This window comes from Metopolophium dirhodum, chromosome 5 (genome assembly GCF_019925205.1).
Source record: "Metopolophium dirhodum isolate CAU chromosome 5, ASM1992520v1, whole genome shotgun sequence".
NCBI lineage: Eukaryota > Metazoa > Arthropoda > Insecta > Hemiptera > Aphididae > Metopolophium > Metopolophium dirhodum.
In genome coordinates, this window is record NC_083564.1 from 28,061,260 (window position 1) to 28,081,417 (window position 20,158).

Genomic DNA, 20,158 nt, shown 5'->3' on the forward strand with positions numbered 1-20,158 from the left:
ACTGTAAATAATATTGGTTATTTGTACATAAAATATAATATAGTAAAAATTATTATTATATCATATTAATCATAAATAGTTTCTAAGTCGAAAACAAACAGAAAAATTATATTATATTTTTAACTGTGTGCATTTTCAATATATTTAATAAATAAGAAAATAATAAAACAACAAAAAAGAAGAAATATCGTTCTTTTAATTGTGTATATTATTTTATTATTTGATTATTTTATATCGCATATTTATCATATAGTTATTCGTCACATAACACTTACCTCTATTTAATTTATATAAACTTTAGGGAAATATTATTCAGTATCTGCCACTTCCAAATTATGAAAGTTTTGAGTTATTTTAGAATTAACGGCTAACAAAACTAAGTTAGCTCCGGTATCATTAGGATAAACACAACCAAATAAACAACAAGGGATATAAAACAAATTTTAAAAGGAAAAAACTTTATACGGCGATTCTTAGCAATAATTATAATTTAAAAATCGAACCTTGGACACAAAATATTAACAATTTAAATTTAAATTTATTAACTAAAAAATTATCAACATACTTATATAGTTATATTATATCGACAGTATTACTGTTATAAAAATATGTAATATGTATTAATATTAAATTATTTATTTTTTTAATAATTATCATAACCTAACTCTAGAAGTTAGAACGTGCTCACTAGGTACAAAAAAATAAAATTTTATGCAATCTGTGCATGCTTCAGCAAAGTAAGCAATAATGATATACATTTTTTTTGTTTGCAATAAATTAACAGTGATGTATTATGAAGGGAGCGACCACCCAGTGACTGTAGCAAAGGTTTTTTTTCCGATGCTTTTATATAGAATATAATATTTATACTATTTTAGTTTGGCAGGTATCGGCCAAATTTTATTTTTAATCAATGTGTAAGATTTATTGGTTTTGTATTTGATGAAATGTTTGATACTAACGGGTTTGTATGAGTTTGTAGTTTTGAGTTAAATTTTGTATAGTGTTTGGTGTCCAATTGGTATATATATATATAGCTGATTCGATTTTAAAAACCGCGGAGTGGTGGGTGGGAGTAGGATACAAACCAAGGTGTATTAGTTATCGTACGTATTATAAAGTGATTAATTGTAATGCTTCTATGGTACGAACTTACTCAGCTCCACATTTATACGGATATCTAATAAATAAAAGGAACATGATATAGGTAAATGTAGTATATTAAAGTCAAAGCTTTGAAAAAAAACCATCAAAACTATTTTTAAATATATATATATATATTATACGTAAAGTAGACTCTTATGAGATTTGAAAGTCTATACCTAAATTGTTTGAAACTTTTCATATAGAATGTCTGCATAAGAAATGAGAGAATATTATGGCTTTCAGAATTTATTCCAACGACTGATAAAAGTATTGTTAAGTGAAAACAATAGTAGCTTTGGTCCAAATGAAAATTGTTATACGTATTTTTCACCAAAATATAGACAATATAAGTTAGCCTGTTTATAACTAAATCAAAGCCTTTAATGAACTGAACAAATTTAATTATATATTATTATGGCTTCGTCACCAAAGCTATGTTCAATAAAAAAATAAAAATGTAATTATTCCATAAGAAATAAAAATGTACCGTGGTGTATTTTACTTACTTTGTATACATATAATAAATGCATTAATGGTGTTCATCATTAAAATCAGATGAATAAAATGTTGTTACTATTATTATTAATAAAAATACTAAATTAAATTTACAATAATTATAATATTCCTTTTTTTCTTCTATGTCTTTTGTTTTCTTATTTTCTTTAATCATATTCATCTAACTTTCTTTAAACATATTTAGAGGACATTTTTTCTTCAATCTAAAACTCGTTCACTTATTTTCAATCTGTTTGGAAACAAACTTTTTAAATTATATTTTTATTGCTTAAACATAATACTGAAAATAAACTCAAATTAATGTTTTTGAATAAAATAATATGATCCACGGTGAAGACATAATTTAATCAGCATATTTAAGATTTAATATATTTTATACAAATCGAAAAAAATGAGTTTTTCATTATTTGTCTGTTAAACGATAATAATTATATTTTAATTGTATTTTGATGGTGTGGGCATACATTTTCAGTCTCGGAATTTAAATATCGTTTACAGAGATAGCGTTAAAAATCATGATGCATGAAGATATGTTTCGTTAACGAACGTATAAGTGAAGTGCTTTAAAGGCGTGGGGGTGGGAGATGTTCATACACGCCGTGCGGGGTATAATAATATAATAATATCCGTATTGATTAAGTTCTTAATTAATTTACAGCTCGCAATATCTATCGTGACGTTTTGAATGAAACTACGGTAATGTGAATTCGGAGCTTACGATCAAACAACGGCGAATTTTCTCTCGGCCTCCGGATAGTATGGTTATGGATGAGCGAGAGGAGCTTATCTGTACATTTCATGCATCGCCTGGCTTTTCTCTTGGCCGTTTTCTATTAAATGCGCAAACACACTCGCCCAGTCATTATTATGATTATTATTATTATTATTCTAATACGATGCCAACACACCCCCACGCCGCAGTAGTGTAAACTCGAAAACAACCACGGTGTGGTTAGGTAGAGGTACCTACTGGTGGGCGCGAGCCGGAGGGTCGACGAGGAGAAGATCCGAGGTGCCCGAAAATCAAACCGCAACAAACAATGAGGCGACCCGAGGATTGTGTTTCCGTGGGCAAAACGTTCGAAAAAGCTGAAAAAGCCGAACGAGCCACTTATTTTAAACACACACACACACACACACTCACACACACACAAATATATACATTATGTACCACCGCGGACGTACGTTTAGGTACCTATAACGATCGTTTCCCATTGTTCGTGCACACACGCAGTTTAACATAATATAATAATCTATAAGCGATATATTTTTTTTTTGCAAAAGCGTCTGGGAAAACCATGACGATCGTTGCCCGTGTCCATGCAAGAATCAAAACGAGTCGAAAACCGCGTTTTATTTCAAGATATAAAATAATTTGTGTTTGCATTTTCATAATATTACATTGCACTCGGTGCAGATGAAATATTGTACATAAGGTGATTCTTTCAACAAAAAATACTATATCGAGTATAAACTCTTTAATCAGACGTTAATCCAGCTAGAATTTTTAAATGTGAAGATGCATGCAATTTTTTTTTTTTTTTTGGTGTTCCTATCATTTTTTTTTACTATTTTTTAACATCATAATTATACTGTTTAAGTGTTTGTAATGTAAAATATTCATTAAATTCAATATAATAATACTTCTTATTTAAAAAATAATAATATAAGACCAGTAGGCAATTAATTAGTTATTTAGTTTACCTACTTTTAGTTATATAAAAGGTGTGTTATATAATATATTAGACCAGTGGACGAGTACTGATACTGCAGCAATATTTCCTGTTTATATATAAACCTACCACCTTTAAATACGAATAAGTTATAACTAATCAACTACTGTTTCAATTTATTCCATTTCTATAGGTATACATTATAATCTTATTCTTCGTTTAAATATCTAATTTTGTACACATTTTTACATATCTATGAATAAAACTGTGCTTGCATATTTTTAGATTCATTGGTTTAAATATGAACTACTTACGAGGTAACTTGTATTACATGTTCAACCCTTATCCAAAATAAAATATTAAATCAATTTTTAACTATATTAAATAATTTTAAAATGTTGCTGTATTTGATAAATTTTGTCAAAATTCAAACTTTAAATGCTTATAAACAAAACAATGTCCATCTATCTTTTACATTTTAAATAGCTTTGATAATAACTTTTGAGAAAACTCTTGTTACATTTGTAAGCTTTTAACAGAGCAGACATTCATTTATAACCACTTGTGGAAAAAAAATTTAAAAAAATTTAAAATCTAAAATGTCTATAAAAAGCTCAAAAAAACAAATCTCAATATTTTAAAAATTATTCCATGTGTATAAATAATTTTAAAGCATTTGGTGAAAGTTTAAAGTATTTATAGTTATTCTTTTTTGAATAATTACATAAAATCAAGAAAATTCGTGTAAAATTCCTTGTTTTCCCAATTATTTAGAAAATTACTGAGAATCTTTTACTTCTAACCTTTAAAAGTACCAACTAAGTTGACTTTTCTACCAGGAAAATTATAGATATTGAAATTGAAAATCTAAGCCTTTTTCTGCTCTAGTAGATAATGAAAGATACAAGAAAATACACACATCATTGTAAAATCAAATCGCAGAATCTATAAGTTTACACTTTTTGAAATGATGAGTGTTAATAAATCTGTTGAAATAATCGCACGGTATAACATACTTTAATATATAGGTAATATTATATTAACAGGTCGTACGAGTAGGTTATACATAGGTTCAATGCGTGAACATAATATTTTACAAAAAGGATAGTAAACAACACTTTTGTAATGGTTTAGATTTATTGGTTTATAATTATGGGTAGGTACTCGTGAGTCGTGATGTATATTTTGACACAAAAATAAATCGACTCAGGCCGGGCTAGTCGTAATAAACATGTGCCGAAATGTCTGTAAGGTTTCTGGGAACGGAAAATGCACGTCGCCATATTATAGTGGCCGACCAGCGCTATTCGTAAGCTATTTAAAAAAATAATCATTTTAAAGTATAATATTACACACTGCAGTAGATAATAATAATATAATGTAATATATACACGGACGTTCAACGCAAACGGGTGCCTGGCGCTGGTATGTCATTAAATTTTTGAGCTTGATAACCTTTTTAGTCTAAATAACTTGACGAGAATTGCATTTTTGGTGAGTCGACAAATTCGCGTGTTTGGCACTCGATCGCCGTGCACGGTCCACCGCCCATATTATAAATTACAATGCATACGTTTCACCAATATGAAACATTCCTGTACTTGCTGTGAAACGCAGCGAGCGTAAGGGTAGGTGGTAGGTAGGTAGGTAGGTCGTGAGATAAAAAATAATATTTTTGTACAACAATAAATAATCCGTCTTGTGATATATGTACTATGTATACATGTATATATATATATATATAAGTGCTAGCAATTTGGTCGAGAAGACCTATCGCCGATCAATATGTTTCATAATATTTGCCACTATTGGCACGTCTTAGATTATTGTTAAAAATGTATCTATATATTTTTTTTGTTTATCACACATAAGACATTTTATTTGTTTTGAATAAATTCCGCTACACTTTTGTAATCAGAATTAAAAAGTAACTCATTAAAAAAAATAAAATAAATAAATCGATTTTCCTATTATATTATAACAACGAAATTTAAACATATATAAACTAATATTTAGTTAAGAGCAATATATGAAGAAATTTATCTATAAAACTTCATAATATCAAAAGTTTTAAAGATAATAGTATTATTCGTCTAGATTTACATTTTTTTATAATATGTGGAATTTAAAAGCTATCCATCATAAACCAAATTTATGTGATAACTTTTACGTTATGATAACACATATTTGCCTTATCTAATTTATAATAGCTTGACGATACGGTGTTTAAACTGTATTTTAATTACTTACTTGAAAATCTGTAACTTTAATACAAACCCAAATCCACTGTATAATTTCAGATAAAACAATCATGCTTAATATGAGTTTTAATAAAAAGTAAAAACGTAATAAAAAATTCAAAAAGGCTTACGTTCAGCTGCAATATAATGAGATCAGATGAGGTCAATGCTATTCATTTTTAGCAATTAACGGAGATGTCGATCAATACCACGTGTCAATCTACCTACAAAAAAAAAAAATAAAACATTTAGTTATTAATATGGTACAAAGTTATATTTATATTACATTGATAAATAAGTATTTTTGACTAGGTGTTATAGAAATTGTGTCCTAAAATTGAGATTGCCATTTAATCTATTATTAATTTTAGATTTAACTATAATATAGTCTCGTTTAGTCTTGGAAATATATTTTAAAGGTCAAATTCTACACTAAACAAACTATATTTTTTTTTACATAGTTTAACCAAAAATAAAAAAATCACCTTCATGAAAACATGTAAATATCTAATAAGATTGTACCTATATGGCTATACAAAGTGCAGTGGTAATAAATTTCAGATCCTACGCGAAGTGAGATGCAATTGGTTACACAGTAACATGTTTTTTTTATTACATTTTGTTTCTAAGAACACTTTTAAAAAATATTCTCGTATTCCATTGCTCCAATATTCTCGTAAAAATGTACAGTCAATCGAAAATTCCATTTCGATCTTTCTTTGAGTTCATAAAAAAATAACATTAGGTACCTACTTCCCGCAAAAAATGATAAAGACTACATGAAATATTATACTAAAGTAGCATATAGTTGTATATTATGTATATTTCGTTATTATAACTCTATAACAAATTAATAATATATTAAATATAAATCAGATTTTTTTTATAAATATGTGTTCGGAATTCGAATATAATTAAAAATGCAAAATAATACATTTTACAAGTTTGAAAATACTTAAAATAATAGAATTCAATAGCTTATAGCTCATGTTTATATGTTGCTAAAATATATTTACCCGTCTTAAAATAACTCGTTTTATAATTTTGATAACGATAATATCCATATAATGTTTATAGAGTTGTGTGGTGAGTAAAAATACTAAAAAATATTCTAAAACATTATTATTATTATGAACAATTTAAAACTAAATAAAAACTCATAAATCAATACGAAAAATAGACTTTACAATCAAATGTTGCCTTTTATACATTGTATGTGGTGGTTAAAATTATCACTCGTTCGTATCAATTTGACTTTCAGTTCAAACTTATCATATTAACAGACTTTTACATTGCTGGAAAATCTTACCACCTATATACATTATAATAACTTAATTCTAATTAATTTCTCTTCAGTGCACAATGCCCATCAAGTTTCGTGTACAGATTCTGTAATCTGCTTCTCAATACTCTCTCGCACAGTGGATTAATAGTCCGATGAGCTTCTTTTGAAAAAATAAGAATAATATTGTTTTAAACGTAAGACTTTAAATCACTACTTTAATGTATGACTTATAATATGCTCTATAGTCTATGTTATAATATTTTAGAAAAGATAAAATAAAGCCTTTCAAATTTTTTGCTCATCATAAACTTCTAGACTTACTAAATTCATCATTCTATATAGTTTGATCATTATTGCGTATATGTCATGATTTAAACTTAAAAGTATTACATTTAGTCATTTTATATTCTTTTATTTAATAGTGTAGTCCATTCGAAACGTTTTTATTAAATGCAAAAATTCATCTTTATCTACTTCAAATATTTTTTTCTCCTACGTAAAATAGCATACAGTGCAGTCAATAAAACAAATGTAAGAATATGTAAATGTAGAAATTATTATATAATATTAAAGGTTTTGTTCGAGAGAGTACTTTTTAATACATAACTCAATACTCACACTAACTTTTGACTTCTCAATAATTAAATAAAGAAAACAAATTAGCCTTAATGTATGAATAAAGGATAGTGTATTTAAATAATTTAAATAATAGTTCCGATGAGATTCCAATTCCTAATAATTTCATATACCTTCGGATCGATATCCGTGTTTTTCACTCCCTGATGTAAATCAATATTTTTTTTATTTTTTTTTTCACATAATTTTTATTAACATTAAAAGCAAAACATTAATATTTTTAATTCTGTATTTTAATTTTCAGTAAGGAATGGGTCGTTTGTTTTGTATTTGGTAATAACCAAGCAATAAATAATATTATTGTTAACTGTTGTAGCCTTTAATCATAATCGTTTCATTTTATATTTTTTAATAAATGAAAGCTTATCGTCCAATGATTAAACGATGATATTTTAACACGTAAAACGGCAGTTCAACATTTAATCCACTAAGCACAGTATAATATTATGTAACATTACATTACAAAAGAAATAATGATGATACCATAATAATATACTAAAGTAGGTATATGTATGTCGACCATACACGTACAATTTTAAACAAAAATAATGTTCAGCCACGGAAGCTACTATCGTGTGTTTACCCAACATGGTATACTGATATACATATTATATTATGCTGATATTGTACGGTGGGATATGAATATATGATATAAATTAAAACTATGCTTTTAATTACTATTGGAAAAAAATTTTATATTTTTCAGGCTTCAGTGTAGATTGATTCAGTAATACAAATAGCGGAAAAAAAATAGTAAAATGGTTTTCAAACAATAACTTAACATTAAACAATAATATAACAGTCTTTTAAGCTAAATTCAATATAAACATCTCCAAATATTAATTTTCTGCTTTTAAAGCCCACGAGCCAATATGTAAATCTATTTTACAATACAAATGTCCAGTGATGAATATTGATAAACAGAGTTAAAAATACAAAATACGTCTTAGGCGTTACATTCGGCCGACATTTACAATGTATTCAAATCTATCGGCATGAGATTTAAAATTTTGTAAATTATATTTAAATGTACACTTGTTAAAAATGCATAAGTACCTACTTTTCATTATCTCAATCTTCATTCAAATATGCAAATATGGTATAGTGGCATGGGGTGGAGCTCTACAAACCTATATTATACAGGTAGCAGAGAATACAACCTCACTAAAAATTATGTATCGTAAACTTCGGCTTTTTCCTAATAAACAATTAAACTCAGAAACGAAATTATTATCCGTAAAAAAATTATGCCACAAAAAAACATTATATATTGCATTCACAAAATAACTGAACGCAGCCAGCAATCCATATTTATAACACAAGATCTGAAAATTTAATATTTCACAAAATAAACACCACAAAGTATTATAACAGCTATCAAATAACTGATTTAAGATAACGCCTACGAAAAGCCATTAACTTAGGGACTTAAATAGTTTATCAATCATTGTTCTATTGGATTATTATTGACGTAGGTACCTACTAAACGTCAATATAATACTCACATATAACTTAAACTTAGTAATCCAAATCATCAACAAGTTCATAATTATTTATTTGTATATCGGATGAATTTATTACAAGCATCATTTTTTATCTTATAGTATTCTATAAGGAATGCACAACTTTTAAAATAATAAGTATAATTTATGTATAGTTATTAAAAACATTTTTAGAATAGATACTAAATAGTCAAAGGTACTATAAAAATTATATCTACATAGTTAAATAAGATAATGATTAAAAAATTTAAATTTTCCACGAGTCTTTATAAATCACCTATATATTCATATACATTATAAATATCCTACTACTTACATTAAAACAGTAGTATACATACGTTTTGTTGGTAGGTTTATTAAAGAGAATGGATTTTTGATATACTTTTAGTAGTTTAAATTATAAATTATAATGTTGGTACACATATTTTGATGATTACAGTTACAATAAACTAAATTTGATATCTTAAATACTATAAAATACAATCTCGTCATATCCCATGCCCCAGACCCTTTGAAAAATCGTAAGTAGGTACCTACGCCACTAATGTACAAATAATAGGTATTGACCCTTTAGTAATAGGCAAGTGATGATAAATGCTGACCGACATTAAAACCTTCAGCGTGACTCATAAACAGTACACAACTTTTTCTCTCTTCGTTTAGTCGCACGCAACCTCGACAATGGATTAAGCTTGTAAAACATCTTATCGGGTTTCTTCCTCGTTTTCCCTTCTTGTAGTCGACTTTATCCTTAATTTGCCATTGCTGCGTCGTCGACGTTCGACGAACCCTTGTTCCGATAATTATTGTCAACCGGACATTTCTACAACAATTGTACGATAATGCTCTTTTTATTTTCGATTATCTTCATCCCCGGCAAATGATAAAACTATATATACCTAGATAAATAAAAATAAATGTACTCCTAGGGTTCATCGAAAATGTGATTAAAAACTTAGGTATATAGTCAACAAATACAATTTAATATTTACCAATGTTATTTTTAAATTATAGTTAATTTGAAATAATAATGTTTTCAATTATTTCAATAATTACCTATAATATTAAAAACAAAAGAAAGGTTATGGAAAAAATCATTAAAGTCTCTTGTACTTTATGTATAAATATATTACCATTATTCGTATAGCATTATCGTTTGCCTGGAAAATGCAACGCTTTTAATACATTTTGTCTTAATTTCATTGTTTATAGTTCGAACATTGTTATAAAAATATAATATCATTGATTGATGGACAATAATTTGTCATGTCTTAAGTTACCAACATTAAAAATATAATGAAACCACATAGTTTATTTTAAAATAAAATATTTTTACTCCAAGCCCTATTATCAGGTCATTTCAAATGTCGACATAATTATGGTATTACTTCAATGTTATTCCATGGTTCTATAATATATGAATATCAAAATGTAAGTTATTTAGAAAATCCAATATCATTTTACGTAGAACAAAGTCTTATAAATCAATTCTGATTGAATAGAAGAGTCAAGTTTTTGAAAATAAATAAAGATGAACAATTTGAAAATAAATTGTTTAGATTATTAAACTACAATCGTTCAATTTATCGTATGAAAAATATATTTAAAGTATTAAATATTTTATAAACTCCATTTCCAAAGAATGAGATATACTTATGTCTTATATACTGAAATACGTAAAGAAGAGATTACGTAATTAAGCTGCAATATTTTTTTATTCCTTGCGATAACAGTATTTTTAAAAAATATATAAAACATTAAGCTTTTGAACAAATAATTGTATAAATAATTTAAGCCACAAAGATGAGTTGGGCTTGTCTGTTATATGAAATGTATTACAATTTTATATGGTTATTGCGATCAGTTGCCACAATCGTAAGATCGTTTAAATACAAACCATGTCACAAGCATTTCAAATAGAATTTGATAAAAAAAAAAAAAAAAAATCGCTTTCCAGTCTCGATAAGAAAAAATGTATGATATGAAATAGTTGTATGTATTGACATGGGCTTAAAGAAAACATCGTACCTACTACAACGCAATTCCCGCGAAACACGTTCTAGTACATATTGTGTGCAACTATACTATACGAACGAATCGCCAGAATACAATGGTTGGTAAGGAACGAAAATGGAAGACACACAATATAATTGTACAAAGCGCTGTACACATGAAAGTAACCATAAGAGCGTTCTAAATCAACCGATCCATCTACGGTAGTACACGACGGACGTTTAATACTGACTATTTTTTGTACCCTTCTCCGGCTATTAAGTTCTTTATTTTTGTGCGTACTTTTATTTTTTTAGTATGAGTAAAACATTCGAGTAATCCATTACACTGATTGTTTTCCTTTTTATACGTCTTATGAACACGTAATTGTCAAGAATCGAACGGGACATTTTCTTACGCACCGATATAATAGTAATAATATAGTGGCGGTAGACGTCGGTCTGAACAAGTAATTTATTTGATTCCATATAGTTACGTATTCCGGAAAACTATTTTCCAATATGTATGACCATTGACCGATGGTGATGACCAACATCGTCGGTATAGTATGTATCGTGTGCTTTATTTTATTTGACTCGGCCATCCAATGATTTCTACTCGTCCTCTGTCTCGTGGAAAAATCGATATAAAAGAAGAAAAAGTATAAAAGAACACTCAACAGCTAATATAAAGGAAACCTAAGAACGTATTCGTGAAAAGTTTCACAGTAGTTTAGATTACATTTTAGTCGACTAGTTATATCTACAACTAAGGTTTTAATATGAACGTAATTGCGATTGGCGGGAAAAAGATGTAATAGTCATTAGAAAGCAGGTTTACAATAATATTCACACATTATAAAAGCGCTATGTTCATATCGCATCGACACAATACGTCATATTAAACACCTACCATTATAAAATATAACCGTTATGAGAGACAATCATAAAATCTTGAAACACAATGTGTGTACTGTGTAGTAGGTATATCAAGTGCTGGTATTAGAATATAATTCACATATTTTGTCAACAAATAATCGAAGATATTAAATGTGTACAATATATTTCAGCGTATGTTTTATAACAATAACATAATAGCGATTGGACGAAACTAATATCACTATGATATTTAGACTAGGTAAGTACTAAAAAACATGATGTATCAGCGCGTGGCGAGAATACCGACTGCCACCTCTTCGTGAGTGTGCGTTCCTGTCCCCGGACTTGGGAACAATAATAATATACAAAATATAATATCCATCGCCTATACGACGTCTTATTATATCCGTATAGTATGAATATTTTGCGTCCGTCATATATTTTAATATATTAAAGTCTTGGGCAACAAGTATGTACAGCTAAACCACAACGTAGTGACTTCGTGCAGTGTTTATACATATTATTGTATCTATACGTCCATTTACTTGGCCGCAAATAATGCGTAGGCAGTAGGCACACGTCCACCGACCGATATGATAACGTTATAGTCTCTGGACAAAAAAAAATTACCTCCGTGGTGTCTAAGATATTTTGTACGACGAGATAATATGCCAACAATATTGCTCTATGGTAAAAATGCTAATTTACTACACGCATTGTATTATATTATATTGTGAGACGCGCTCACGCAAATCGCAGTGCCAGGCACAACGCAACGGTTGAGAATCTCACTTTTAGACACAAGAACGATAACTGCTATTATTTTGACAAAATATTATGTATTAAATATGTTTCCAATTGAATTTAGTAATATGAATATTGTATAATTACAATCGTCTATCAGGAAATTAAACACTGTAAATATATACTGACAATAACTTAAAAACAATACATTTATAACGATACATTTTAATTGATATGAAACGGTTTATTTTCTTTCTAATAAAATATACAAACAACTTTAGATAAAATGGTAAAATAAAACGTTCAAAATTAAAAAGTTGCTTTCGTTGTAAGTTATTATCAGAGGACTCTTCGTTTTTATTAATATCGACGAGATAGGATGCCACTACATATTATCAGTTATTATTATTACATATTATATTCGTACATTCTAGTTAAATAATAATGAACGATATTTCTAAAGTACCTACCTAATACTACATGTTCTTAATAAAATAGTAGACGCTACGAATTTTTTTAATCTATATTTTATATTTCACGGTACTTATTATCCGTAAAACAATATTGCTTATAAACTATAATAGGTCATATGAATGTATCAAGCATAATAACATTTTATCAAAATTATATTGTTTTATCACTTCAAAATAAATATTTTAGAAACACAACACTAAAATCAGAGATGCTCTTAATAAAAGTTAGATATACTCATTAGAAATACTAAATATTGAAACGATGACATTCATCTCACTAATTACAAGAAAAACAATACAATGACAGTATTATTCAAACTCCGTTTTAAAAATGATCTAAAACATCAATGCAATTCTAAACTAATACCTCAAAAATGAAAACGAACTTAGGCTCAGAAAATGTACCACAAATTTAAAATGTATTTAATTTGTACAACAGAAACCTGGAGTAAATAATAAAAAAAATTTAATTCAAACAGTTCAAACAACAATCAATTTAATCGGTTCATACTTATTTAGTTTAAAGTAAAACTAAAAAAAAACTTGTCAACAATATTATGAAGTTTGTAAAATAGTTTTTAAACTTTTGTAGTACACGTATAAAGGACTTTTTCAAACTGCGTACCTCCGTCCAATTTTATTTGAAATAACCTTGTTCTTTTTTTTTTTTTACAAAATATCTTATGTTGTTATAAACAATATTTTAATATTAATTTTATTTTATAAATAACATAGGTAAGTAAGTCATGTTAGGTTTTATAATATTAACTGGAGTATTCTACAGAAACAAATATTGAAGTAAATATAAATCATCATAATAATTATTATGCATCGATATGGCATCATTGCAAATACAAATTTCTCAATTTCGCAGCCAGGAATCAGTATAATATGTAAACAGCATGATAGGTGTAGTGTGTACACTAAATTGAATTCCAATAAATATGACCTATAAAAAAATATTAAAGGAAATTGCATTTTAGATGGTATACACATCCAGAGGCATCAAATTAAAGGAAATACAACATACTGCAAACCAATGAAAAAACCTAATTTATCACAATAGAACTGTTATTTTGAACTGGATGAGAATCATATGCACCTGGTCACTTTGATCACATACAAACATTAATGGTAAGAAAAGTTCACAACACTTTGAGATCTATAGAACCGAACTCTCTGTAGACTGTAGTAGATAATATATTTTGTATAGATACAATTTAAAAGTGGTAAATTCTAAGAAATTATAAATCTACTAAAACCCTTTTACCAAAATAATTCCGAAATTAAAACAAAGATTCATTGCAAATACCATTTTAAACACAGTAAAAACAATATAAATTACAATATAGCAGTATGATAAGATTTATTTAGATTTATAAAACAAAATTCATTTTGCCTTTATATTTATTTATTTTTATTTTCACTTATTAGTGACACTTTCATCTGTACAATTTCACTGAAATAAGCTTTGGAACCGATTTCTAATGATACGACGGTAAAGATTCTCAGACATAATATAGTTCTTGCTGAATCTAATAACACACCTATAACCGGATATTAGTGGTTTAGGAGTGATTAGTAGTAGCAACGATAACTCGACGGTAGAAAGGCCAATAGTGGTGTAATCCACAACATTTTCTTAGGAGCGACCAAATTTGTTTATAATGTGGCAATCACAGACACAGTGGTAGGGACATGTAGAAGGATCGATTATTTCAATATATATTATATATATTATGGAGATCGGAATGGATAGTATGGTTTGTGTCATTATAAAGAGCGTCAGTGATAATACAAAGGAGCGTTTATATCATGTTTAAATGTTGAGACTTATTCTGAAATCTGGACAATATTAATGATTATTTATTTTATAAAAAAAAAGAAAACTTAAAATTAAAATAAAATACAAGAATAATATTATAATTATATAACATAGGTAAATCACTAATCAATAATTGTTATGTACAAAAACTATGCTAAGTGTGTATTAGAAAATAAACACATTATTCAAATACAATTTAATGCGTTAACTTTAATTCTCGATGACTTATAATATAATTACGGGAGTAGAATGATGGTCAGGCCTAGTAGTCTCTATACTATCTATAAGTTTTATTCTGAAAATGGAAACCAAAGCTATAGATTAAAGGAGTTAGTTTGTTCAGAATTACTTCAGGCCACCAAGGAAAAGGACACCTTGCACATAAAATGTAAGCAAGACGCAGGTCATGTGGCTTAATAGAACGGCGAAATGACAATAAAATTTTCTTCACGGAAAGCGAGTGATTTCGTATTCCTATGAAAATTGAAATACCAACCTATAAAAAAGATTCACATTTTCTCGGTAAGCTAGTTTTTAAAGTCCCTTGGAAATTAAAACCAACCTGTGCGTATATTAATTATTCTAGTTAAATTATAATTGAATATAATGCAGTGGCTGATGTTAAATGAGTTACCCCTGCAACGCCAAATGAAAATTTTAAACGAAAACGACACGTACGTACATGGCATCACCGTAAAACAGAGTGACTAACAACTGGATGGTTAATTGCAATTGATTTTTAATTGAAGCTAAAAGTTCAGTAAATCTTGAAAATCCTTAGGTTTCACTCGGGCTTACAGTATGTAGGTAGTTACGTACTTTATTATCTACAAAAATAATTTAATTTACCTGACACCTCCATCCCATACCGTTGAAATTTCATTATTTTATAGTAACAGTTCTACGCGTTACGAAGTTCGATACTTTAGTAGCAGCTCTCCCACAGACTAATATTATAACGCATATAAAATCTGAATATGGATCCTAAATTAATTTAACACAATATGTAAAACTGTGTGTTTTTTCTAACATTTTAACGTCTGTTTAACACTTAAATATTCTGAAATAACCCAGTTCCAAAAAATATTGAAAGTTCCGTAGCCTGTGGGGATAACATGCAATCAGTATAAATGTAATTATATTACACATATTATATTAAATAGGTAATATTGTGCATGTTATAGTTCAATATCTAAATCAAATTATTCCGTGGTAATGATAATAATATATGCGACGAGTGTGTTTATGTTATCGATAGAAATACTTAATAGTTCATGTCCATAATAATACGGAAATTGTAATCACTCTAAAAAAAATAATATATTTTGTAGGTTACATCACTTGGTTTTACTACCGTCGAGTTATCATCGCTCCTTACCACTAATAATATTACTCCAAATAAAGTCCTAAAACCACCAATATCCGTTTGTTGATGTGTTAGCTGCAGTAGGAACTAGGAGCTATATGCCCAAGGACCTTTCCCGTCGTCTCAAAAAGAAATTAGTAGATGTCACATATGTTACAATAATATTATTATGATTGTAACAGCTGAAGATTTCAGACTCCTAAATTAAAACAGAAGGTCTGACTATAGAAATATTGATCATTTGATATTAATAGGGATAGCTTGGAGTGTCGTCATCTAGTTTGTGGCATAGATAACCACTATGATTTCATATATACTATTATCTGCACATTTCCACACAAAGCTATACACATTTTTGAAGTAGTGCACTTATCTCATTTGCCAATTGGCGGGGGTGAATAGATTTTTGAAAAAAGTACGAGATACCAATTGGTCACTATGGGTTTCCACCTTGGTATAGGTAAACGTCAATTTATCAGTTTTTGAAAGCATTGATATTTTTTGGTTTTTTTGGTGCCATTAAGTATCAGACAAACAACCTCACTGTAATGTATTAAGACCGTGCGGCAGTATTACAAGTATTTACGACTTACAATACTATGATATCACACAACAATATCGATTGTATTCGATTTGATTTTATTGATGTCATATCAAATAATAACTACAGCTAATAACATATTTCCGAATAAATTAAAAATAAATATTAAAAACTATAGCGTTTTATTACCTTAGGTAGTGAGTGAGTGTAGGTAAAAAATAAAATATACTCGGGGTGACGCCCATATGCCCCCCCCCCCCCATAGTATACGCCCCTTACACTATAATATAGTATACATATTAAGATATTATGTATCGTCTTTAAATGATACGATTATTATAATACGGTGCGGCGTAAATACTATATACCTACCTATACATATTATTATAATAATATAACGTCCCGAGTAAAATGTAATTAATTGTTATTATTATTATTAGAGTATAATTAAAACATTTCACCCGGGGTAAAATATACGTACGGTATAAATGTATGCGTAGCTATACGCCGGAGTCTGTAAAATTAATTCGTCCCCAGACTTTTGGGTTCCTGCGGCGAAACGGTTTGCAGTGTCGGTCGGTGGGCTAGGCGGTGGCGTTGGTGGCGGGCGGGGGGGGGGGGGGAGAGGATACGCGCCTAACCACGTGCGCGATGGGATTCGTCGTCGTTGTACCTAAAATCATTTCACAACAGTGCTGTAATGATAACACTCGCCCGCGAATACATCCCCCCCTTACCGTGTACACCCCCCCCCCCCCCACCCCGATGTAGCGATGGGATCACCCTGTATACAATATTATTATTATGGCCCGTTGGCTTAATTCGTTTTAATTTCGTCCGTCGGCGCGGTTTTCCTTCGCCGGCTCGCTAGTTATTATTCCGCGCCGGCCCGGCAGTCTCGCGAGCGACATTACATGATATATACTTATACAAACTATTATACCATATACTAGCCATGGCACTATATTATAATAATATGCACTATATCGCAGCGACCACTGCAGCGACGACCGCTTCCATCGTCGTATAATATTATTATGATATAGGCAATCAAAGAATATTCCAACCCGACGGATGTGGTATGCAATATAAGTAGCATTTTATTCGCGCGATATATCATCGACTTATATTATTATATATTATGCGCACCAATATTACTATTATGGGTTGGTCTATTATCAGTAAGTTATCAGCTAATGTCGAGCGCAAAACCGCAGGTCTGCACATTTGGGCAACATATTATGGGGAAAACATTTATTTTCTCGTTAGCTACCCCTACTCCTCCAAAATGGTAAAAATATTTCGAATATGTTTTTTATTGTAATGCACACTTTATATTAGTCAATATAATATACCCCGGCCACACCCGTGAGGTCATAACCAATATAGGTACTATGCAACCGCAGAGACCAAACATCGGTCAGCGGCTGTCTGTGGCTATATAAACTACAGATTCATCTTACGTCGTGGGTATACGGTTGGGAACTAAAAGATTGTTTAACTTTAAATTTAAAAGTATTTAGATAATCATAGATTTCAAAATTTGTTTTTCTTACAATGATTAAATTAAAATATATAAACAAAACACAGTAATAAAAAAAACCTAATTTTTATTATACAATCACTGTCATTTCCATAGCTCACTTTTAATTTTATGCTACAAACTACGTATTAGATAAGTGTTTCGTATTGCACACAATTTTTGTCTCAGGAGCTGCTTCAAAAGTGGAACTCGTTTATTCATTTTGACGGAGCCACTAAGTGAAACGGTCAGGAGGTCCATCGTTGGGTTCACGTTTTTGGAGGGTTTTTTTTAAGGATTTGCGAAGTCAGCCGTGCGAAAACATCGAGGTTGATGATAAGTAAAACGTCTCAAAATAAAACGTCTCAATTTCGTGTCCTTCCAGCCCATCAACGATATAGGTTTCCGTATAAATTGACCGATTTAGAACCGAATATATAATTATTATGTTTATTGTTTTTATCATCACTATACAACATTACAATTTTTAATTTTACCACGTTAACTGGAAATCCTAATCGATACAATAAAGGTATTATTTGCATAATAATATATACATTACGTTGTATGTGTTTTCAAATGTAAATCATAAAGAATCGAAAGATAGGTAGGTACTATAGGTAGTATTATTTGTAATATTTTTGCAGCAGTAAGACCGATTTACACATTCACTTTTTTTCAGAACTTTAAAATATGTATCATATATATTTACATAATATAATTATGTATGATATATTTAGGAGCACATACGCTTATTTATTCTTATAAACGTTTCACGTATCTATAAATATATATTATATGTTAAGTATAGATCGTGTACGCATTCTGACTTGAGCGATTGTAATACTAAAATGTACAAAATATATGTAGGTACAGTGCGTCAGTACCAATGTGAAAATAAATATTAATGTAAACACGCACAGAATATATTTTTCATATGACTGCTTTTATCACCCAATGGTATTGTTCTAGTGGAATGTATACAATGTGCGAACAATTAAAAATAAAATGTTTCGACTTCTTTAAATTACTATACCCCATGAACACCGCTTAAGTTTTGGACATTTGTTGTTATTAAATATAAAAACTACTTGACATAATATGTATCTCAAATATACAATTGTTATATTTTTTAAAACGCTCTACACATATTGAGTTTTATTTGTTATTACTTATTAATCAATAGGTACCTCCTATATTATACGTGTAATCATTATGTCAAACACGTCAATACATTGTAAATATTTTATATACTAAAAAAGATATTTTTTTTAAAAGAAAGTTCATTTTTTTAAAGGTACCTAGTACCTACATAAACGAATACATTAATATTTTATTATAATGTGGAAAAAATGTAATATTTACTGCATGCGTTTAGTTTTAGTCAAATACCATTAATTTTGGCAAGTAGGTATCATATAAAAGTATAAAACTATAAAAACTGTTAATTTATTTTAGTAAAAGTTTGCTAAAAGCTATAATTTTAAGTTGGGAAATTAATAGGACTTACTTATTTCCTAAACAATTAAAAATATACACAAATAAATAAATTACAACTAAAAATTACAATGCATTGATCATTAACAATATTCTCATTGTTGGATGATATGATATTTACTTATATAACAGAAATTATCAGAAAAAATATCGTGACTTAGGGTTATACATATTTTTATTTCGAAAAAATAAAATCATAACCAAAAACGACTAAATTAACAACGAATATCAATTTAATAATATTTCGTTGTGTACGGCGAGGCGAGTTAACAATGCAACACGTATATCTATAAAACAGTAACCATTGTAATTTGTAGCTATG

General features: G+C 28.7%; 1 protein-coding gene across 2 annotated transcripts in view; it reads right to left on the bottom strand.

Annotated features, from left to right (window-relative positions):
- Positions 1-20,158, bottom strand: part of LOC132945256 (uncharacterized) — a 184,785-nt gene that overhangs the window by 143,124 nt on the left and 21,503 nt on the right. For both annotated transcript variants that reach the window (XM_061014948.1, XM_061014949.1), the window contains exon 2: positions 5,707-5,799. The gene's annotated coding sequence lies outside the window, so the exon portion shown is untranslated. The remainder of the gene's footprint in view (positions 1-5,706; positions 5,800-20,158) is intronic.